General features: G+C 35.7%; 1 protein-coding gene and 1 pseudogene across 2 annotated transcripts in view; one reads left to right on the top strand and one right to left on the bottom strand.

Annotated features, from left to right (window-relative positions):
* DLG2 (discs large MAGUK scaffold protein 2) overlaps window positions 1-25,198 on the top strand; it is a 2,057,646-nt gene that overhangs the window by 214,405 nt on the left and 1,818,043 nt on the right. The window lies entirely within an intron of this gene.
* LOC128311658 (ferritin light chain-like) lies at window positions 9,452-10,014 on the bottom strand (annotated as a pseudogene).

Here is a 25,198-nt window from a genome sequence, read left to right as displayed (position 1 = left end):
GTCACAGACACTAAACTGGTTGTGTAGTGTGGCCAAATAGTGTAGGTGCAGATTACATGTGCTTAAACTTTGTGTTATGTATGAATCAGATTCCATGTAAGCCAGGACTCTGAAGGCCTGGAATCTTCTCTTTTACAGGCTGTGTGATCTTAGGCTAATTGCTTTATATCCTAGTTTTCTCATTTGTGAGATGAAGAGTTTACCTTAGGTAATATCTATAGTCCAAGATGGTAAGTCTATATATGGGAAACAGTGCTGGAAACGGGACATCTACAGTTCAAGGCTTCTTGATCAATAACTAGTGATACAACCTTGAGCAATGCATTCAATTTCTCAGAGACTCAGTTTTCTTTATAAAATGGAAATAATCCTGAGGCACCTGGGTGGCTCAATCAGTTAAGCTTCCAACTGTGACTCAGGTCATGGTCTCATAGTTGGTGGGTTCGAGCTCCACATTGGGCTCTGTGCTGAAAGTGTGGAGCCTGCTTGGGATTCTCTCTCTCTCTCTCTCTCTCTCTCTCTCTCTCTCTCTCTGTCTCTCCTTCTCTTTCTGCCCCCCCCCCCCACCCATGCTTTTTCTCTCTCTCTCAAAAATAAATAAATAAACTTAAAAAGAAAGGAAACAATCCCTACTCTTCTCTTCACAGAGTTGTTATAAGAACTGTAAGAAAATAGGTAATGGGCTGTTAAAGATTTCTATATTAGACATTATATTGTGTATCATGTATCTTATTATATAAGTGTTAACATATTTGTTGCAGAAGCTTAAAGATGAGCAGTTCACAAAAAAAGAATATAACAACCATAGATAATTTTACTAGTAAGAAATAACCACTGGGGCACATGGATGGCTCAGTTGGTTGAGCGTCTGGCTTCAGCTCAGGTCATGGACTTGTGGTTCGTGAGTTCAAGCCCTGCATTGCACTTTCAGTGCAGAGCCTGCTTGGAACTCTCTCTCTCTCTGCTCTTAGCACCCCCCCCCCCCAAATGAATAAACATTGAAAAAAAGAAATAATCACTATTAACATTTTGTAGTATATTCTGTCAATCTTTTTTCCTCTTATGGATGTGTAGCAATGTTACCAGTGCCCCACCCATATCCCTCAGATAAGACTATTTTACTGAGCTCCAGAAGATTTCTAACTGCCAGTGTGTGCCTCTCTGTGCTTGAGGGCTCTTTCAAGAACCAGAGAAGGCCATTCTACTCATGAAATACAGACAAGGGCAAGCTGGAAGTGCCTGGAAATGAACAATTCCTAGGAGCAGACTTTAAACCATGACTGAGCTGACTTGGAGTATAAATATGATTCCATCCCCCTTGCTCCTTGGGTGGACAATTTTGTGTTCTAGTCTATTTCCCAGTGTTTCCCTATATGATTAAGTTTCAGTTGTATACTGCAGTTGTGGGTTTGGTAAGAAACATTTTATAGGCTTTTTTTCCTGGACTGTGTCACTTCCCCGCTCTCCTGATGTTGTTCATGTACTCCCCTAATAAGTAAATCACACTCGAATTCTTGTCTCTGGGTCTGCTTGTGAGGGAAACCCAAAATTAGACATGATAAAATAGAGTCTGATGTATAGTAGATGTTCAGTACAGTTTTAGGATTCTTATTTTATATAGGAAGATATCTAGCCTTGGGAATGTTTGAGCCAGGATTTGAATTCCTGGGTTTGACTTCAGAGACTGAGCTTTAACCATTATTCTTTAAGAATAGACAGCAATTCCTTGTGTCCAGGGATATACTCATACAGAACAGCCTCCTAACCGGTCCTCTTCTGCTCTTGCTTCTACCACCTTTGAACATGTAGATAAGGTTATATTACTTCTCTGCTAAAGTTTTTATAAAAGTTTTCCATTTTAGTTATAGTAAAAGCCAGAATTCATATAATGTCCTTACAAGATCATACATGATTTAGCCACTTTACCTCCACTATCTCTTGGCCTTATTTCCTATGATTTTCCCCTCTCACTTTGCTCCAGGCATACTAGTCTCTTGGCTTTTCCTATAGGATGCTAGATCCCCCTTGCCTCAGAGCCTTTGCTTTGGCTTTTCTATGTTCTCATCCTGGTATCTACGTGGGTTGACCCCATATCTTCTTTAGGTTTCTGCTTGATTGTCAACTGTCCAGTAAGACCTTCCCTCTCAATTCTATTTAAAACTATTGTCCCTATGCTAGTGTCCTATGGCTCTCATTTTCCCTTCCTTGCTTAATTTTTCTTCATAGCACTTAACATCATCTGATGTACTGTATATTTCATTAAAAAATTCTTATTGGACCAGAATATAAAGCTCTACAAGAACATTATTATTCATCTTAATGTGCTTCTAGTGCCTAGAACAGGGCTTCAATAAATATTTGTTGAATAATGAATGAATAGAATTCATGCCGATTAGTGTTATTATTGAATGCCAGAGGAGTAGAGACTCCATACCATAGTTTTTCTGAATCTCAGCATTTTTTTTTTTTTTTTTTTTTTGCTGGCCCTCACTAGTCATAGTGTCTTTATGGTGTAGCCATTAAAGTTGTAATTGGGTTTTCTGTCTCAGCGACATGACGACACATCACAGCAGCTGCTTGGACTTAACAGAATTGAGTTTTGATAGGTTGTCTAATGTTGTTGAGCGTGATTTCAGTGTTCTAATTTGTTTTGGGTTTTAAGAATTCCTTTGAGAATTTATTCCACTTCCCTAGAATGCTGACTCTTAGATTCTCTCATGCAGCTTGACTCTTTTCTCAGTGGTGTTTATCTCAACTTATACAGACACCTTCATTTTTTCCCTTCTTTTTTTTCTCCTGCTGTCTCCATCAGAGAGGATTTATTACCCTTCAGTCTGGTTTTTATATCCTGTCACAGATATTTGGATATAATTGTCTAATGGTCTCATGAATAAGTTCCATTTAGAACCTGAGGTTTGACACTCATCAGTCTACCCTATTTATATGCATTATGCAACTCTATGATGGAAGAATAAATTGTGTGGAAGCTTAGTACTGCCTATGACCCATGAAGTACAATTTACTGTGATGATTAGATGATAACTGTTGATTTTAAATGAATATATTCAATTTAGTTTTTTTTCATGAAAATGAAACACATTTGTATCATTTAGATCAATACTGTAGTAGCACCTCTTGATAATCTAACTTTAAATCACGTCTTCAGATCTATCTCCTTCATGAGGCTTTTTCTGATTCACTGCACTTAATTTTCAATCCCTTGGTACTGTTCTGAACTCAGTCTTTTAACTCCTCCGTGTAGTTACTCTAATTTACTGATTCAGTTTTGTGGGATGGTGAAGGGCATAGGTTGTGGATTCAGATAAACTGTGTTTGAATCCACTGCTGTCGGTGATTAGCTATGTAACCTTGAATAAGATATTTAACTTCTTAACTTCTTTGTCTCAGTTTCCTTATCTGTAAAATGAAAAGAATAACACTTTTTACCTCAGTGAGTTGTTATGGAGATTAGTAACATAATGTGTATGAAATACTTAGTGTCTAGCATAGTAAGAATTCAATGCATATTGTTTTTAAACACACACACATAACATAATGTGTGCACTGATTAGAAGTAATCTGTATGCTCTCTTCTATTCTCCATGTAAACTTTAATTTCCTGCATGTTATTTAGTCATTTTTAGGTCTCTAACTGTTATTAAGTATAATTGTTATTAAAAAAATAATTCACAGAGGAGAAAATCTTATGCATAAGGACTTCTTGGTCATGCTGTACATTTTTGTGTATTAGTGGCTTATTCCTTAGAGACTGTGTCTCTTGCTTATATGAGTTAGATTCATTAAGCCACAGAATGTTAGGGCATTCTATTCAAATCATTCACCTTACAATGGGAAAAGTTAAAATTGGGCATGCCAAGTGGCAGAGCTGGGACTGAACACAAGTTGCATGATGCCTGGGGATGTCAAACCATGCTACCCTACTTGCTGGTATGCAGAATTCTCAGTGTCTGATCAAATGAAATGTTATTCAGCAATTAAAAAAAATAACCCATTATATTTATTCTATTCCCTCTTCCAGCACTCTTTTCCATCTAGGGGAGAATACATAATTTCTATGGAATTTCAAAGGATTTTTTAGAATCCTCTGACTGTTGGAGGATTTCTTTACAGTCTCAATATGGTTAATTTGGGTGTAGAAACTATATAGTGACAATTGTTTTTCTTTTCACAGCCTCTTAGACATGGCTCAATTGCTGTATGATACTCTTAGAATGTATAAAGTGATCACTGAAAATATTTTGAGGGTTAAGAGCTAACATGTTTTATTGGAAAGAGAAACTTGATACAGACTGTAAATCCCAACATTCAAATTTTAGTAATGTCCACATGAGATTGCATTTGCCAGTACTAATGCTATTTCTTGCAGATCCCTTTTCATTTCATTGTTAGAACTTTTCTTGGTTCTTCTTTAAATAGGTGCTATCTTGTGCTGTCCTCATAACTTGTGAATTTTTGTATTATGGTACCTGTACAACAGTTTTGCAGGAATCTGTTTGCTCATGAACCCCACTAGACAGCAGTCCTTGTGCAGAAACTGTCATATTCGTTTTTATATTGCTACTTCCTGGCACAATGGCTGGTCCATTGTAGGTGATGAATACTAGTAGAATAATTGGAATAGTGGGCAGTTTGGAATAAATAAATTCTTATTTCTTTTTGGTCTCCTTCAATGGCTACACTTTTAAAAATCCATTCAGTAGTAGTGTTTCCAGGTCCTATATCTCTGGTTGTCTGAATTCACCTCTGTGCCCTCTCCCTGAGTCATCTTATTGTTTCCTATTTTAAGTGCATATTTGCCAATGAGTCCCATGTATTTATCTCTAATGCTGATCTTTCTTTCTAGCTCAAGCTTGTATTTCTATCTTTTATGTATGTTCACCTAGATCCTACCTTTGTCTTTAATCTAGAGTAGGTTATGGTCTCCAGAGCTTCTCCTTTCATAAAATGATTCAAGCTCCACTTCAGTTTCTTTCTCTTCTATAAATATGTTAGCATCCGTTAGTATCTCAGTGTGCCAGTTAAAGGCTTGGAACCTTATGTGGTTCTTTTCTCCCCTCCATATCCTTTAACTCACCAGATCCTGTTACTTCTTCCTTAGGAACATCTCTTGCATTTACCCCTGGCAATCTTCACTGCCAGTGTCTTATTTCAGACCTTTATCTTCTTTTACTTAATATATTACAATGGCTTACCACATTTGTGTTTTGCCACCTGCTCCTTCCCTCTAGTCTGTCTTCCACATATCTACCAGGAGCATCTCTCCCTCCAAATAAACAGGAGCATGCCATCATCTTGCTTTCCTCTGTAAGTTTTCACTCTCTGCTTTCAGAATCTGATACTAACCTACTTCTTTGGTTGCGTTTCCCAGATACCAATAACACAAACTCTAGACTCTAATTATACTCAAACTTCAGTTTTTCTCCAAAGCCAGGTCCTTTTATGTTCTGTGCCTCTATCCATGCCCTCCCATTTGCCTGTTATGCCCTTCTCAGCTTTATGTACCAAGCTTCAATGTTACCTCTTCTATGGAGGCTTTCCTAAATATCCTAGTGCTTTGTTCTTTATTAATACTTTTTCCATGTATGTTTATGTATCTGTCTCACAATAGATTGTGAGAATAGGGAAGTTGTGTTATTCTAGTGTTGAATGCTTAGACCTTATTAAGTGATTCACTGCTTAATAAATGTCTATTCAATTAATACAATAATGACTGAATGCTCAGTTATATTTTCTCAGCTTTTTGAGAATTTAACAATTAGTTTAACCATCTTTAGTGCTAAACCAGACAAGGTCATGCATTTCAGTGTGTTTTGGCAGGGTCAAGGCCTGACATCTGCTGTGGGTGGCACAGACATCAGTGTTGTCTTTTGCTGTCACTCACCTGCTGTGGATTGCTGTAGGTCCCAAAGCTTGCCTCTTTTCATCTGAAATTGGCTATTGCCGCACTTACTGGTTTGTAAAAATTTTCAGATGAACTAATATTTTTAATCTACTGTTTTCATTTGTTTTAAAACTATTTTCAAGTATACAAATCCTACAGTTTTCTAAACTTTTAAGCAACAGATAAAAGGAAATAGAAGGCAAGGCAAACAACTTATATAGATATATTGAATTTTTTCTAGACTTTCCATTTTTAAAATTATTAGATTTTATATGCATTATTCTAGATTTATTGCACTCAGAGTAATATGGCCCCCTTTAAACATTACTGACTTGACAGAAAGTAATAGGATGCCCTTTTGCACATGGTGGTCAGAAATTAGCCAATATTCATGATTCACTATTGAGGTTACAAACAAAGTACTTGGCTTTCTGACAGCTACATTAGTCGCATTGTTCACCATCCACAGCTGCCAGACATAGAATGGTTACTTGGCAGCTGCTAAGGCTTGGATTCATACAGTGGCCCTTCCTTAAACTTTAGTTTTAAAAATGTTACACATTGAGTGCAATTAAATTGAGAGCTCACTAGTAGTACTTGTATTTATTTTATTTAAAAAAAAGTGTTTATTTGTTTATTTTGAGAGAGAGAGCATCAGCGGTATGGGTGGGGGAGGGGGAGAGAGAGAATCCAAGCAGGCTCTGTGCTGTCAGTGCAGCCCCAACATGGGGTTTAATCTCATGGGTTCATGACCTCAGCTGAAATCAATAGTCGGACACATGACTGATTGAGCCACCCAGGCACCTGTAGTAGCACTTGTATTTAAATGAAAAAACTAAACCCAATATTTTCTAACTTTTCAGAAAAAATTGACAACTCCTCCGAATCCAAACTATCACCCAATTTTCAAGCTAGTTAATTCTGAGGAAAATGGACTAAATGCCATCTTATATTTTCTTTATTAGAACAACTGTTAGAAACTAAGGCAGTTAATAAAATGTTATGAGAGATTTTGAAGTAAATTTTGCAAAGTTAATGTATACTGGAATGCTTTCCACAAAGATAAAATATATTTCATGAAGGCAGAATACTCTTCATCCTGACTTTTAGGTTTTTGGTTAGTTTTTGGTTGCCTTTCTGTTTTCTTCCTTGCTTTCCCAGTCTCCTTCTCTCCTTTCCTCCTGTCCTCATTCCTCCCTTTCTTGCCTCCTTCTTTTGCATGGATATCTAGTAAATATTTTCTTTGTACTCGGCATGATGTTGGACACTGTAACAGTTATAAGGCCAAATAAAAAGATATGCTCCCTGCTTTCAAATGATCTAATAATTTAATGAAGAAAAAAAGATGTGTATACAAATCATGCAGAGGAGTGAACAAAGTGGGGCCAAAGCATCAGGGAGAGTTTTAAGTGTGGACTGAGTCTAAAACTCCCCTAACATCTACATTTCAAACTAGAACAATGGTATGGAGGGGCTGATTCAACTTTATTCATTCATTCATTCCTTTATTTATTTATTTATTTATTTATTTATTTATTTATTTATTTATTTTTGCTGTTTTTAGTTGAAGCTAAGCTCATTTTATTTCAATAAAGGGTATTACTTTCTAAAAATCTAAGAGTCTGTAACAATGGGATGAGTAACATAATGAAGAAGATGGAAGTATGAAAATGGAATTTGGAATTTGTAGGTCAGGGATGCTGTAGAAACTATTTCTACTATGACTTGTTATTTTAATTAAATGACCATTAAATATTATGTTTTTTCTTATTTTATGAGTTATAGTTCAGAAAAGCTAAAAGATAGGTGAATGTAATATATGTCAATGTTATGTCATATACATAAACTACAGAGCAATTGATATTATAATTCTCTACATTGTTCTCCAAAGTATCATGAAATTGTATATTTTTTCAGACATTGACAGATCTATCTGTCTATCTATTTATCTATCTATCTGGAAATATTGAGTTCTGGAAGAGATAATGTGACTACTTTTAGACCCTACAGCATAATCTATGTTAATAATCATCATAACAGAATCTATTTATCATGTATGTACTATATTTCACGAATTGTGCTTCATATATATATATATATATATATATATATATATATATATATATATATATTCTTATTTAACCTTCACAATGTCCCTATGAATTCATTCTATTTTGTAGTTGAAGAAAGAACAATGAAGGGGAAAAAATGTCAGAAACAACACATCAGAAGTCAATATAATGAGATAGGAATGTTGTCTTTGGAACTAGGATGACTGCATTGAAATCCTAGTTCTGTCACCTACTAGTTGTGGGGTTTGATCAAGCTACTTTATCTCTCTAAATTTCAGCTATCCTCATCTTTAAAGTGGAATCAATAATAATACCTACATATAGAGTTACTATAAAAGTTAAGAAAGTTAACATATTAAAGTGGTTAGAATAACCAGTGACATGTAACCATTGTTATTACAAGTCTGAAAACACACAACCAGAAAGTGATAGGACAGATTTTCTAGATTCCAAAGCCTGTGCTTCATTCACAATTCCATATTGCTTCCAACACATATCCAAGTCTTATGGATCACAGAACTTAAAAAATGAATTGGTTAGTAATCAACTAAGTTTCTGTTTGTTTCTTAAAGAAAACATATATAAAAAGGATTCTTAAAGACTATTTTTCCTTGGGGATGAACTCTGGTATCTCAGAGCCTAGTAGTACTAAACAGTGGTATACCTGTCACTTTTCAGGGACTGTAGGGTGGAATAAAGAGGAACTTGGAAGTGAGTTAGTTGTGTCTCCTTTCCAACAGGGATTTGAAAATTTGCTAGTTCTTAGGATCGTACTGAGGAGGAGTTCAGCTCACTCTCCCCAGTTGTTCAGAGCACCTGTTGTTTCTGTGGCTCTCTTTCTTTCTGGTTTCCCTTAAAACTCCCTTCTGGCCTTAGAGGTGGTAGTAGTGGGGACTGATTTGTAAAATCACCAGTTTCACAGCCTTAGCAGTTTTCTAAGTGGGCTTTTAGGAATGAAGACATGAAGAGTGTACTAATGTGAGCAGTTCAAAATACTGTTATTATTTGTTTTCATTTTGGTTGAATCTTACATGAGAGATCTAGATCAATTTTGGATTCCCAGTGTTCACTATTAGATTGGAAGTTACCTACCTACAGGTTTGCTCTAAAAAATCATTGGTGTTTTTTCATTCTGTTTCTCTTTTCTGTTTATTCATTTATATACAGAACTTTATAAAACTTGGGAGGAACTTCCAGATTTTTTCAGAGTGGGTACACCATTTTCATTCATAACAGCAATGTGTTCCATTTTCTCCAGATCCTAATCAATACTTGTTTTTGTCTTTTATTGTTGCCACAGTTTTCTGGTGTGAAGTGTATTTCATTGTGTGTATTTTTTTTTCTGCAAAAAGTTCTGTTGTTTCCATTTGTTTCACAGCTTGGGAGAAGGCTCCAGGGTGGTTAAAAAGCTTCCTAGTGGCTGCAGGGAGAGGCTCCGGCACAAGTCTTGGCACCAGGGGGATGCCAGAGGGGCCCCTTAAAGGCTGTTGGACTTCAGAGGCTCCTAGTCATGATTGAGGGTGAGCCTTTCGAGGAGATACTTACCCAGCCCAGTCTGGGGGCCATCCAGGCTGTGGAGGGTAGAAGGTGGTCACCCATCTTCTTGATGTTCTTGAGTTTCACTTTATCATCTAAGAAGTGGTTCTCCAGAGATGAGAGCAAGGTTCTGCATGGGCAGAACCCAGAGCATACACATCCAAAAGGGCCTGGTTCAGGTTCTTCTTCAGAACAAGGGCGGCTTCCATGGCATTCCATGTGTTGAGTTTTACCCCACTAATCTTGGGATGGCTTCTGCACATCCTGTAAGAGCGTGTGGCCACTGCACTGGTTTTGCATCTTTAAGAGATGCTCAGCACTCTCAGACTTCTTCTCAGCCAACTTGCAGAACAAGTGGCCTATGTTCTCCAGAGCCACATCATGATGGTCGAAATAGAAACCCAGAGAGAGGGAGGTATAGGAGACCCACAGATGCACATTGATCAAGCGGTTGACAGTGGTCTCCACCTTGGTAGAATAATTCTGATGAGTGTGGAAGCTCATGGTTCATCAATAAAATAAGGTGTTGGATGGTCCTTGAGGCAGAGGGTGGCTGAGATGGATCTGAAGGTTGCAACTGGAATAAAGGTTGGAAGGTGGTCAGAGGCTTGTAAAAGGGGTGTCCCTGGGTCTGTTTCATCCAAACACCTTGAAGCAACAGACAGATCTGTGGGATCACCAGGTGTGCTGCCTCACTGTGGTTTTTTTGATTTATATTTCCCTGATGACTAATGATGTTGAGCATATTTTCATGTGCTTATTGGCCATTTGTATGCCTTCTTTGGAGAAATGTCTGTTCAAATCTCTGTCCATTTTAAAATTGGGTTGTTTGTCTTTCTGTCATTGATTTGTGATAGTTGTTTATATATTATAGATAATATACTCTTATCAGATATATTGTTTGTAAATATTCCATCTGTAGGTTGCCTTTTGGCTCTACTGATAGTTTGAAGCACAAAGTATGATTGAGGTCCCCCCCCTTTGGTTGCTTATGCTTTGATGTCATATCTAAGAATCCATTGCTTAACCCAAGGTTATGGAGGTTTTACACCTTTTTTCTCCTATGAGTTTTGTAGTTTTGGTTCTTACATGCAGGACTTTGATCCATTTTGAGTTAATTTTTATATGTAGTGTGAGGTAGGGATCCAAATCCATTCATTTGCATGTGAATAATCAGTTGTCATAAAACCATTTGCTGAAAAGACTGTTCTTTCCTTTATTGAATTGTCTGGCACCATTGTTGAAAATCGATTAACTATAAATGTAACAGTTTATTTCCTGACTCTCAATTTCACTCCATCTATCTATATCCTATCATTATGCCAGTACCACACTGAGTTGATTATTGTAGTAGGTTTTGAAATCAGAAAGTACAAATTAGTCAATGATATTTCTTGTTTCAAAGATTGTTTTTGTTATTCTGGGTCACTTGCATTTCCATATGAATTTTAGGATCAGCTTGTCAATTTCTTTTAAAAAAATAGCTCGGATTTTTATAAAGGTCATGTTGAATCTGTAAATCATATGATCACCTTGCCACTTAACAATTTATTGTCTTCTAGTTAATGAATATTGGCTTTATTTCCATTTATTTACATCTTTAATTTCTTTCAATAATATTTGTTGTTTTTAGTGTATAAGCCTTATGCTACTTTTGTTAAATTTATTCCCAAAAATTAAAAAAATTCTATGCAAATGGAATTGTCTTTAAAATTTTATTTTAAAGGGAGAATCTGAGAGTGCAATAACATTATTGGATGCCACTGGAAGAACCACTACATTTATTGTATACTTTTTTTTTTACAAAAGAGTATATCTTATCATTTTTTTTTGTATCTCTAGAATCTAGCATAGTGCCTGGCACATGGTAGGCTCACTAAATTTGTGTTAAGTAATATTAGTTGTTGATAATATTTAGATGAGGATTTTTTTTTATGTGCATAAAACTTCAAGGGCAATATTTTGTGAAAAATTAAATGTAGTACTTTTATGTTTTGATGATACAGGTGAAATACTGTTCACCTTCTTTTATGCAATTATTCTGCAAATATAATTTGTAAATAATAAGTCTGATAAGCCGAAAACTTGACACTTGTGACATGTAAAAAAGAAAGAGCTAATGATTTTTTTAATAATTAAAATTATTTTCTGTGAGTAAAATCTCTGACTATGAATTTTTAGCATTTTAGGGACTTAGGTGAAAATAACATTTTCATGTCTACATGATATTGCAGAGAAAAAACAACAGCTAGGGGCTATCTTTGGAATGTCTATAATATCAATGCCAACCATTGGCTCTAGGCTGTTGAGTTGTTTATTTCATTGAAGTAGCATACTTTGTATCAGTTGCCTTTATAACATTAGTGTTTCATCTTCAGTGGCACCCAAATGGCTTTGACATTTGTGTTATATCCCAGAGTGCACATCTTCCAGCTCAAAGAAGAGAATTGTGTTGGGTAGTCTTAATATATTCAATGGAGCCATGGATGTGAAGCTAATTATGTGGTTAAGCTCACAAATTAAGCCAATCTTTTTTGAGGAACATGTAGGGAGATAGTGCTAGAGGATGATATTTAATACAGTTTTCTTCTTGGAAATTTCATTATTACATGCAACATATTTTTGAAAAGATCTTCTTTAAATTTAAAGACAGGATTAAAAGTCAGCTGTTGGGAAGGAGTGTCTGTGGTCATATGTTTGGCGAGGTGGTGTGAGCAAGAGACAGAGCTGAGGATTCTACCAACTAGTAGCAGACATCTGTGTAATTTAGAAGTATACATTCACCCCGCTCTTCTAAACAGTTTCATGGAGTCCAAGGAAGTTCTTGTTCACTGTAAGTTAATTTACTTTCCTCTTGACCTACATATGGTGAATGAGGCATGACTGGTGACTTAAATATTTCTTTAATGATTTGCTCACAAGTACTGAATTCTAGAGCTCTCATATATTATTGTTCACTTTGCTTTGCTTGTTCTGTTTACTACTAAAGTCATCTCTACATTTATTATAATAAAATCAGGGATCCAAGTGCTGACAAGGGTTGCCAAATTATCTAATAACTTGGAGATTTACTTAGAAATTATATGTGTTTCTCCTGTCAGAATGTCTATATTGTAATTTAACTAGTAAGTGCATGGAAAGATGTATTCAAACCCTTATGTGTGTAACTTTTTAAGTGCTGAAAATATAATTTGGTTTGCCATTTTGATGTAGTTTAAGTGCTAGATTGCAAAATATCTTAATAGAATATATTAAATATTGATCTGCCTACTTAGGAACTTGGAAGAAAATGTCTATTTCTTTTTCTAAGTGGTGTTTTCTGTATGATTTGGAGTGAAATAGCTGCAAACACTAGTTTTCTTTGTAGTAAAATGAGTTAGTATTAGTTCATTTTTTTCTTCTAGCATATATGTAGTTACTTTTAAAAGCTAAGGATAGTGATAAACTTAATGGATTATTAATCATTAATTAATGATTAGTCATTAAATAAAGTGTTATATACGAAGCATTTTATGTTTTGTCTGTTTAGTAACTTTAGGAGATAAGTATGATAATTTTCATTTACATATGAAGAAGTTGGAGAGCAGATCAGTTAAAGTCTCTTAGCTTGTAAGTGCTAGAGGTAGGATTTCTCTCTCTCTGTATTTATATCTATTTGTATGCTTGTCAGCCTGACCCCAAAACTGACGCTGTGAATCATTACTAGACTACATTCCATGAATAACCACATGACACACAGTATTATTGCCAGTTTATGTCAACCAGAGGAATGGAAACATTTTCAAGATGTGGAAATTGTTTCTTCAATTTCTGTATGAATTGTTTAGAATTGTCACAGAGCTCTTCTCAGAGGAAGAAAAGAAAAGACAACATTTTCCAGCAAGTTTCTATATATCATGCTGATTCTGCTGTCTTTTACAGTGGCTCAACTGTGGCATCATGTATTAATCTGCATTCCAGAAAAATGTGCCCCATGGAGAGAATGTGTGGGAACAGCTGGTTATGGCAGCTGTAGGTAATGAACACAGTGAGACAAGTCTGAAAGTTCAATCTCTTCTTCTTTCTGCATGTATCCCCTTCATGTATCAAAAGGAGGAATTACAATATATATATGCACACATTGTACTTAGCAAAGAAATGGAAGCACCATGATACTGTTATTCAAGTTCTATCTCAGAATCAGAATGATGATGCAAGGAAGCACCTCCTTTTGGGCCTGAGTTCAGTCGTTAAAGAAAATGAACAAACTTGAATGAATTTTCTCTCAGAGAGTAAGGAACAGTGTTTTTTAAATTGCTATATCCCCCAAAGTACTTACAACAGAGTTATAAATATATGAGGCTCAATAAGTATTTGTGGATTGCTCGATTCACTGCCCTATTTCACATGGATGATAGTAGCTGTGGTTATAATCTGAGTCTTTTGACATTTAAGTTCAGTGTTGTTCTTACCCTACTGTGCTTCTTGCCTTTCCATCTCAGAATAAGAATTGCTTCCTCCTTTTGCAAGGAAGAAATTAAAACTCTGAGAGTTTTACATAACTCACCCAAATTCACACAGGTAGGGCAGGGCTGAATAAGGTCTTAAAGTCTAGTCTACTTGACGCTAAAGTTTGTGTTCTTAGAGGCCATATAAACTGCTGCTTCCTAGAACATGAACTCACATCATATCTTATGGGTGTATCTTAAAGCCCTCGTCAAAAAAGAAAATAGGCAATCTCATTTTTAACAGGTGTTAGAGCTGAGTGGTTAAGAACAAGGATTCTATAGCCAGACAGAATTTCAATCCCAGTTCTACTACTTACATGACTTCAGCTAAGTTTCTCTGTGGCTCAGATTCATCAGCCACAAATGATGTTAATAATAATACCTATCTCATGGGAGTTACTTGAGAATTAATTGAGTATGAGGTGCTTAGAGTAGCGTCTGACATTTAGGAAGCCTCGTATGTGTTCTTATTATCTCCTGGGTATACATTTGCATCAGGAAAAATTGATCTTATAGCCGGTGAAGCTTCATCCCATTGTACTTTCTAGTTCTATCCTCTAAGGACACAGAGACTAGTAGGCCTTCACCTCATTGCATACTACAGTCTCTAATTATCATGATGAAGTTGTTTTGTACTTTTTTCCAACACGTTTCTTATTCTCTAAGCAAAGATCTGTTATCCCCAGTATTCATATTTAAAATACTATAACAAATTTTTTGTACTTAGACCAGGAAATAACATTAATACTTAGAGGGTAAGAATATTTATTTTCATATGTTGTACAAAGGACTGCCACATTTATTATTATAGTAGGAATGAATAAGTCTTTTTTTTTAAAAGTGCTTGTTTATTTGAGAGAGACAGAGACAGCAAGCCAGAGAGGGACACAGAGAATCCCAGCGCAGAGCCCAATGTGAGACTCAATCCATGAATGATGAGTTCATGACCTGAGCCAAAACCAAGAGTCAGACACACAACCAGCTGAGCCACCCAGGCGCCCCTGAATAGTTTTTTTTGTTTAATGTCGTCTTGAAAGAATGCACATTCTCTTGCCTAAAATTAAGACATTTCTTGGAGGATGATGTAGTAGATAAGCACTGGACTTGGGAATCAGAAAAGCTGGGTTCATGTCCCACTTGATATTTGTCAGTTGTTTGACCTTGGATGAGAAAGTCCTCTTAGCCTCTCAACCCCAATTTCCTGTACTGTGAAAGGACATAATAGTGACTATAATGATTATCTTGTAATGTTTGGTGTTAATCAAATATATATATATTTTTAAGGCCCAAATTCAAATACCACCTGCTCAGGGAAGCCTTTCCTAACTTGTCCAGTTTCATTTCTTCTTTATATTTCAATAGTAATTTGCATCTCTATAGTATTCCATTTCTTGGACTCAAAATGACCATATCTTCCCACTGGATTATAAGCTCTTTGTGTGTATATATTATTTTTGTTTTCTGCACACTGTCTGGTATAGTGCCTTGAGTATATGCTCCATACATACTTACTGAGTTGGAATGAATTTGTGTGATAGTGCTTTGTAAACTGAAGTATATACACATGGAAAGTATTACCAACATCCACTTATATTTGGTACTTCTCTTTTTCATGGGCTTTATTTCCTAACTCATTTATGCTATCCTATGTTTAATTAGACTCCGCTCTGCATTTCAAGTATCTTATCTTGGGGAGAGTCAACCAGGAGCATAATTAAAGTCTTTATGAGTTTCTGAATGCAAGTTGTATTGTCCTAACTGCTGTCCAAATCAAATTGTCATGGTCTTTGCTTTACAAGAGCACAGTCAAAAATCATTATCAGATGTCTGCATGCAAGTTATGCTGTCTTTAGTACTGTTTAAATTGAATTAAATAATTAGATCAGTGATGTCTAGACTTATAGTGTAAAGAAGAAACACTTGTGTGGATACATTTATGAAGGACTGCTAAAAACTACTGAAAAAATAAGATCACACTGATTGAAAGATAACAGCTTCTGTTCAGAATTATGACTGACATGGACAGTTTTAGATTTGGATGTTTGGTCTAAGTCCACTAGACAAGAAACCTTCACATCACTTCTTATTAATTGGGGAAAATCTATGTGTTTGGACTTTTCTCAGATTTTTGATGTAGTCCCTGGTAGTTATATAAGGCATTTTTCCTATCCTATAATATTCCACAAGGTCATAAATTTACCATTCAGTGGTATTTGATCAGTTTGGTCTGAGATGAAGATGTTTTTCTTCCACTTCATACAATTAGAGAAACAAGACCTTACTTGTGATTGTAGAAAACCGTTCCAGGATACAAAAATAGAAGTAAAAAAGAAAGGAAACAAAAAATAAGAGGAAACAAATGGAAAATCAAAGAAACAAAAAAGAAAAGAAGCGAAAATAAGACCCAGACATTTATATTTGTTATGTGGTATTAAACTATAAGTATATATGATGTGTTGAGATTTAAATGTTTATAAATGATTAAATGAATGAGTGATAGTCCATTGTGTATATATACCACATCTTCATCCATTCATCTATTGATGGACCCTTTGGTTGCTTCCATATCTTGCTATTATAAATAATGCTGCAATGAACTTAGAGACATAGAGGTGCATGAATCTTTTTGAATTAGTGTTTCTATTTTCATGGAGTAGGCACCCAGTTGTGAAATTACGGATCGTATGGTATTTCTATTTTCATTTTTTTTTGAGGAACCTTCAAAAAATTTTCCACAGTTGTTGCACCAGTTTGCATTCCTACCAAGAGTGTACAAGTGTACTGGTTCTCTTTTCTCTACATCTTTGCCAACAGTTGTTATTTCTTGCCTTTTTGATACTAACCATTCTGACTGGTGTGAGGATATCTCACTGTTGTTTTGATTTGCATTTCCCTGATGATTAGTGATGTTGAATATCCCTTCACGTGTCTGTTGGCCATCTGTGTGTCTTTAGAAAAAATGTCTGTTCAGGTCCTCTGACCAATTTTATTGGATTATTTGCTTTTTTGGTGTTGAGTTGTAGGAGTTTAAAAAACTTAACACTCTAGAAAAATTAAAAGAATAGTACAAAGAAACCCATATATTCTTAGATTATCCAGCTGTTGATATTTTGCCATGTTTGTGTGGTCTCTCTTGTATATAGGTGTATTTACTGAGGAATTTGAAATTAAACTGCAAATATCATGCCACCCTAATTCTTCAACATGTATCTTCTGTGAACAAGTCTATAGAATGACATTTTCTGTTTCCTTCTTATTATGGATGTGTATAATTATTGCTTGTAGTTTTCTTTTCATTTTTGAAACATTTTATATTTTCTTGGACCAGCAATCACAGGATTCTTTGAAGTGGTGTTAGGTGCTTAGGTGGCTTGCTAGATTTCTTAGTTTGAATGCCCTCTTTTTTTTTTTAGATTTTAAGAATTTATTTTTCTCATTTTGAAGTCATTTTCCTTACACTATATGATTCTTTTTTTTAACATGAAATTTATTGTCAAATTGGTTTCCATACAACACCCAGTGCTGATCCTAACAGGTGCCCTCCTCAATGCCCATCACCCACTTTCCCCTCCCTCCCACCGCCCATCAACCCTCAGTTTATTCTCAGTTTTTATGAGTCTTTTATGGTTTGGCTCCCTCCCTCTCTCTCTCTCTCTCTTTTTTTTTTTTACTATAGATGCTGGAGAGGATTTGGAGAAATGGGAACGAACCATCTTGCGCTGTTGGTGGGAATGCAAACTGGTGCAGCCACTCTGGAAAACAGTGTGGAGGTTCCTCAAAAAATTAAAAATAGATCTACCCTATGACCCAGCAATACCACTGCTAGTAATTTACCCAAGGGATACAGGAGTGCTGATGCATAGGGGCACTTGTACCCCAATGTTTATAGCAGCACTTAATGCCCTCTTTTATTGGTATAGTAAGGTGCATTTAAAAAATATCTGGTGTTGTAAGGTGGCGGTGGGGTTAGTATATTTCTGGTTTTGTGCTTCTTGTTTGTTTCTACAGGGTCTTAATTTTAACTACTTGCTTTTTTCTTTCCTATCACTTTCAAGCTTCCAAGAGATTTTGCTTTCCAGGTTGCCTTTCTCTCTTTTTCTCTGCCTCCAAAGCAGATTCAATCTTCACCGAGTTCTGCTGTCTTTATAATTAAGGCTTGAACTTGATCCTCAGCAATTTCTTCCTTCTGGCTGCAGGAGATGAGAGAGTCTTTATATACTGCTTAGGAGTTCTTGTGACTTTCACAATTTTCCTTAAATTCATCATTAATCACCCTTAGTTTTGCATTGTCTTTGTCCAAAGCTTTGACCACACTTAGCAACATTCATTCAAATCTTTTGTCTTTATAATTAGAATTTCCTCTGAACCTGTGGCATGACTGAGATATTATACCTGCCAGTGTATTCCTTGCCACTAGTTTTTCATTCTAGTTCACCAGAGGTAAAAGTGTTAACAGTTGCACCATCAACATGCCAGGAGATATTATCAGCACTCTACCTACGACCAATATTGGGGTTCTCATTGGCAGCTGCTGGTGGGTGCTGCAGCTGAAAAATTCCATTTTGTAATTTGCCTTTTTCAGACCACTCTTTATGCCAACTATCTTAGGTCAGTGGTCCTGGGAAACAGATTCTGGGATGGAGAATTTGCAAATAGGGAGTTTATGGGAGTGCTGTCAGGAACAACCCCTGTGAGAATGTGAGGACACAGGACTAGGCAAAGTGATGAGTTTAGTGCAGAGTAGTTACCACAAAGTCTTTAGTTGATCTACAGGAGCCTCGGGGCTTAGATAACCTTGTTCTAATTGAAACAAGGGCACAAGATCTTATATTGACCAGTCATTGGATACTGGCTACCTCTGTGGCAGAGGTAATTATAATTCTTGTTTCTACAGGGTTCTATTATTATAAAAATAATTTCAGGTGAGGGAGCTCCTTTTGAGCTGAAAGCAGTTTCTAGGTAGGAACTCAGATATGAGCTGTCAGCAGCCAATAAACCTGGCAGCTAGGGATTTGATGACTTTATTTCTGATGGAGAAATCTGGGCAGTGCACCACAGCCTACACCAGAAGAGGTAAGAGAAAAAGTAGAAAGTCTTATCAAAAGGTCAATAAAATACTTCAGGTGAGAGATAATGACAGCTTGGAGTTTGGAGGAACAGTGGAGGTAGTGAGAGGTGGTTGGATTTGAGATATATTCCAAAGGATTTGTTGATGGATTAGATGTCAAGGAATGAGAGGAATCAAAGGTATCTTCAAAGATTTTGGTGTGAACAACTGAAAGAATAAAGTTACCTCATTAATTTAATGAGAAGTAATGGCTATCAGAAGATTTTAAGCATCTATATTGACTGAAGAATGTAACCTCTTATCTCATTTGTAATTTTAAACTGCATTAAAGAATATGGTTTATAGTTTTCTGTTTCTATAACATAAATTTCCTAAATTGATCCAATTAGAAATTAAAAAATAGAATGGATTCATCATCTTGGAATAAATTAAAATTTTGTCAAATAATTATCTTTAATGAAATAAACTCAGGTAGAATTAAAGTCAAATACTTCTAAACTTTCAAAGATAGGTAATTCTCGTGATAAGTATCCATTTCCAAAGATGTGAAATTACAAGAACTTTTTCCAACTGATTTTAAGAAAATAGCATAGCCTTGATAACACTGATAACACTAAAGGTAGAAAATACAGATTAATGTCATTTGTGAATATAGATTAAAAACCCTAATCAAATCAGTCAAATAAATCTGAATCAAGAGTATTTGAGGACATCAGCAAAATGATGACATAGGAATTTCTACTGCTCATCTCCTCTCAGAGATGTCATTTTGAGCAATTATCTACACATGAAATACCTTCATGAGAGCCAGGATTTCAGGTGAGGGATTGCAGCCCTGGGATGAAGAACAGAAATAAGAAAGGATGCATTGAGAAGAGTAGGAAAGGTAGATTAACATTACTCCCATTACCCCTCCCCCAAACTATAACAGCCTAGAGCAGAGAGAGAAGGAGAATAAAGTGAGTGCCTACCTTCACCATGGACCTGAGAGCCAGCATGCCGTATTGCCAGGTAGGCTCCTGGAGCTCTAGGTGGCTAGCCCTGTAGCCTATTCATGCAAGCTTCTAAGAAACCAGTCCCTGGCCCACCCAAGAGCCCACCTACTTCAACAGCCCCAGATACTTCCTATGGCCCCCAGTGGCTTTTGGGGCAGGATTGACTGCTTGTGGACTATCATGAATCAAGCCCCTGACTCAGCCTGGTGTCTGACAGATTCAGCAGCACCAGGCAGCTCTGATGGCTCCAGGCTCTCAGAGGACTGTGAATCCAGGATTTTCCAGCCCACCCAGGTGCTAGTTTGTTCCTTAAGCCCCAGACAGCTTAGTGGCCCATGGTGCCTCTCGCAGTTCCAGGGAGCTTCTTCAGTTCCAGCCTCCTAATGGATTACAAACCCAGACTCCTGGCCCACCTAGAACTAGCTGGTTCTTGTGGCCCTAGGTGGTTCCCATGGCTTCAGGCTCCCAGTCAATGTCTGCAAACCCAGGCTCAGGGGAAGGAGGGGTTGGTACCTGTGAACCTAGAGTGCTGATGGTACCTGTGAACCTACTGTCCCAAGTTTTCAGCCCATCCCAGGACTAGGCCACTCAGGTACTCCAGCAGCAAGCCTGACTGCATACACCACCAGTCACCCTACCCAGAATCTCTGGACACTGTGAGTGATGAAGGGGTCTGCCTGTTGAAGCCAGTCTGCAGAGATTGGAAGAAGTGCTTATGTCCTCAAATATGCAGACATCACAGAAGGAAAAATCATGAATAATTAAGGAAGCATGACATCACTAAAGGAAAGTAATAAAATTCCAATGACTGAATATAAAAACATAAAGATTTATGAAGCATCTAATGAAGAATTCAGAAGAATCCTCTTAAATTCAGTAAACTACAAGAAAACCAAGGTAGACAACTAAGTGAAAAACAATGCTCAATCAAACACAAAATTCAACAAAGATATAGAAATATTAAAATGAGCAGAAATCTGAGAGTTGAAGACTATAGTGATTGAACTGAGAAATTTAATAAAGGGCTTAAATGGCAGACTTGACTAAGTGGAAGAAACAATTAGTGAACTAGAAGAGAGACCATTTGAAATTACATAATTAGAGGAGCTATGGGATAACATTTAAAGAAAAAAATCCGTGTAGTTTTGGAGTCTTAGAAGAAGAGAGAGAGAGAAAGAAGCAGAAATCTCATTCAAAGAAATAATGGCTGAAAACTTCTCAAATCTTGGGAGAGATTTAGATATCCAGGTTCATGAAGCTAATAGGTCAAAATTTCAACAGAACAATCTTCTCCAAGACACATTATAATAAGACTGTCTAATACCAAAGAAAAAGAGAAAACTTCTAAAGCAATAAGAGAAAAATATATTCTCACATAAAAGATAATGAAAACAAAAGTGAGCTGAGTAAATGCAAAGATCTAATTGGTTTTTATTAAATAATTCATGAATTGGGCAGCATCCCATCCAGCAAGTAGAGGGGAGGTCCAGGCAGTTTACAAAATGGAAGGTTTTTATAGGAAGAAGTGTGGGGTAAGAAAGTTACTAAGAAAAGAATTGTTTCAGGCAAGGTTGCCTTCCCTTAAAGGGAAGAGTAGAATGTTTTAGCATATAGATTACCACATTCTCCTTTGGGGGATTGAGAGGGCCCATGGTGGTAGACTTATTGGTGCCCATAAGAAATTGCTAACAGATAGGTTAAGACTATATTTCTGGGGAAAGTTGAAATAATTAGATTAGGTATTAAGTCCTGGTTTGAGGACTCAACCTAAGTGATGGCATTTTTGGGCCTGTGGTTTTCTTTTTAAAAAAGGAAATAAATCCCCATAAGGCTTTCTGTGGGTTTCTCAGCAGAAACCTTTCAGGCTAGGAGAGTGAGAATGATATGTTCAAAGTGCTGAAAGAAAAAAAAAACTGCCAACCAAAAATATTTTACCCAACAAAGTTGTCTTTCAGAAATGAGGAAGAGATAAAGATTTTTCCAAACAAAAGGTGAGAGTTCACCACAACTTGACTTGCTTTACAAGAAATGCTGAAAGGAGTTCTTCAAGATGAAATGAAAGGATGCTGATTAGTAGCAAGAAAACATATGAGAATCTATTATACTGGTAAAGGTAAGTGTGTAGTCAAATTTAGAATATTCTAATACTAAAAAAAGATGATAGATTAATCAGTTAACTCTAGTATAAAGGTTTAAAGGAAAATATCAAAAATAATGGTAGCTACAATAATTTTTAAATGGATACAGTATAAAAATAAGTAAATTTTGACATAAAAATATAAATTATGTGGGGAATAAAAGGGTTTGTATATGATTGAACTTTGTATTAGCTTAAAATAGACTGTTACATTTGAAGATGTTTTATGTAAGCCACATGGTATCCACAAAGCAAAAACCTATAGTAGTTACTCATAAGATAAAGAGAAGGGAATCAAAGCATACCAATACAAAAAAAAAATTACAAGATATAGAATCAACATACATCAGTTATATTTGTACACAAACAATAAACTATTGAAAAAGGAAGAAAACAATACCATGAATAATAGCATTAAAAGGAATAAAATACTTAGGAATAAATTTAACCAAGGAGGTGAAATATCTGTACTCTGAAAATAAGACATCGATGAAGGAAACTGAAGAACACACAAATAAATGGAAATACATCCATGTTCATGGATTAGAAGAATTAATATTGCTAAATGTCCATACTGCCCAAAGCCATCTATATATACAATATATGCAGTGCAATCCCTACCAAAATTCCAATGATATATATCACAGAAATAGAAAAAAAAAGCCTCAAATTTGTATGTAACAACAAAAGACTCCAAATAGACAAAGTAATTCTGAGAAAGGAGAACAAAGCTGGAGGCATCATACTTCCTGCTTTGCATGTACATTACAAAGCTTCAAAACTACATGGTAATAGCATAAAAACAGACAGATAAATCAATGGAACAGAGTAGAGAAAGAGCCTAGAAATAAACCCATACATATATAGTGAACTAATACTTGGCCGCAGAGCCCAAAACACTCAGTGGAGAAAAGCATAGTCTTTTAATAGTGTTGGGAAAACCAAATAATCACATTCCAAAGAATGTAATTAGATGCCTGTCTTACACCCCTCATAAAAATTAACTTGAAATGGATTAAATATTTAAATGTGAGAATTTAAACAATAAAGCTATTTGAAAAAAACAGGGGAAATATTCTTGACATGGGTCTTGGCAAAAAGTTTTTTGGATATGACACTAAAAGTATAAGCAACAAAAGCAAAAGTAAACAAGTGTGGCTCCATCAAGTTAAAAGGCTTCTGCCTGGCAAAAGAAACAATCAGCAAAATAAAAAGCACTCTACAGAAAGAGGGAAAAAGTTACAAACTGTATCAGATAAGGATTTAATATTCAAAATACATAAGGAACTCATATAACTCCTTAGGAAAAAATCAACAATCTAATTAAAAAATGAACAAACGGGTCTTTCCTCCATCTTGGATCCTGTGGAGGCCTGCTGTGATCCAAGGACATTTCTGCTGGCTGTAAGTGGGGTCTCGAGCCAGACCGAACACACAGATCTTAAAATTGAAGTTATTTATGTTTGAGATGAAACTGATTTCTGCTTAGGCAAGAGATGTGCTTATTTGTACAAAGCAAAGAACAACATAGTGACTACTGGTGACAAACCAAATCAGAGTAATCTGGGGAAAAGTAACTTGTGCTCATGGAAATAGTGGCATGATTCATGCCAAATTCCAAAGCAACCTTCCTGCTAAAGCCATTAGCCACAGAATCCATATGATGCTGTACTCCTTGAAAAGGAAATGTTTCCCAAGATGACATACAAATGGCCAACTGGTACATGAAGATGCTCAACATCACTAATCATCATGGAAATGCAAATCAAAACCATAATGGGATATCATCATACCTGTTAGAATAGTTAAAACCAAAAAACAAGGGACAACAAGTGTTGGTGAGGCTATAGAGAAAAGGGAACAGTTGTACACTCTTGGTCAAATGCAAATAGGTATAGCTACTATGGAAAACAGTATGTAGGTTCTTTAGATAATGAAAAATAGAACTACCATTGGATCTAGCTCTCCCACTTCTAGGTATATATTCCGAGGAAATGAAGACACTATCTTGAAGAGATATCTGCACTTCCATGTTTATTGAAGCATGATCTATAATAGCCAAGATGTGGAAACTACCTGTCTATCAATGGATGAATGGGTAAAGAAATATGGTATATATACATAAAAAATGAAATATTATTCAGCCATAAGAAAGCATGAAATCCTACCTTTTGTGACAACATGGTTGGAGCTTGAGAGCTATGCTAGTGAAATAATTGAGACAGATAAAGATAAATACTGTATGTTCTCCCTTATATGTGGAATCTAAAAAAATGTGAACCAATGGAAATAGTAGAATGGTGGTTGTCAGAGGTAAAGGGGTAGCGAAAATGAGATGTTAATCAAAGTGTACAGACTCTCATTTATTAGATGATAAGTCCTGGTGATCTAATGTGCAGCATGGTGATTATAATTAACAAAACTATATTATATACTTAAAAGTTGTTAAGAGAGCAGATGTTAAATTTTTGTCACCACAAAAAGAAATGATAATTATGTGAAGTGTTGGAAGTATTAACTAACCTTATTGTGATGATCAGTTTGCAATATTACATGTATCAAATCATTACATTGTATACCTTAAACTTATATATGACAATATCTCAGTAAACTTGGGGAAAAAGGAGTACATTGAAAAAAAAGCACCAAGCAAGATTTATTTTACAAAGGCAATGGGGTTTACTGTTAAGAAATCTATATATATATATATATATATATATATATATATATATATATATATACCACTAATAGCTCAAAGAAAATAAAAGTATAACTATAATAGAGTAATAATACTAGTTCACATTTTTTGAATCCTATAGTACCTATGGTCTAGGTACTGTTTTAAGTGATATCTATATCTTTCTCTCTATATATATACCTGCACCCACATATTACATATACACATATGTATGTATATATGTACATATATACATGTATACACATATGTATATATACACACATACTCACACAATTAGTTTATATAAAACTTCATGACATAGAT

Source organism: Acinonyx jubatus, chromosome D1 (genome assembly GCF_027475565.1).
Source record: "Acinonyx jubatus isolate Ajub_Pintada_27869175 chromosome D1, VMU_Ajub_asm_v1.0, whole genome shotgun sequence".
Classification (NCBI taxonomy): domain Eukaryota; kingdom Metazoa; phylum Chordata; class Mammalia; order Carnivora; family Felidae; genus Acinonyx; species Acinonyx jubatus.
Note: the sequence above shows the minus strand (reverse complement) of the source record. Positions and strands in the feature narration are given on the sequence as shown.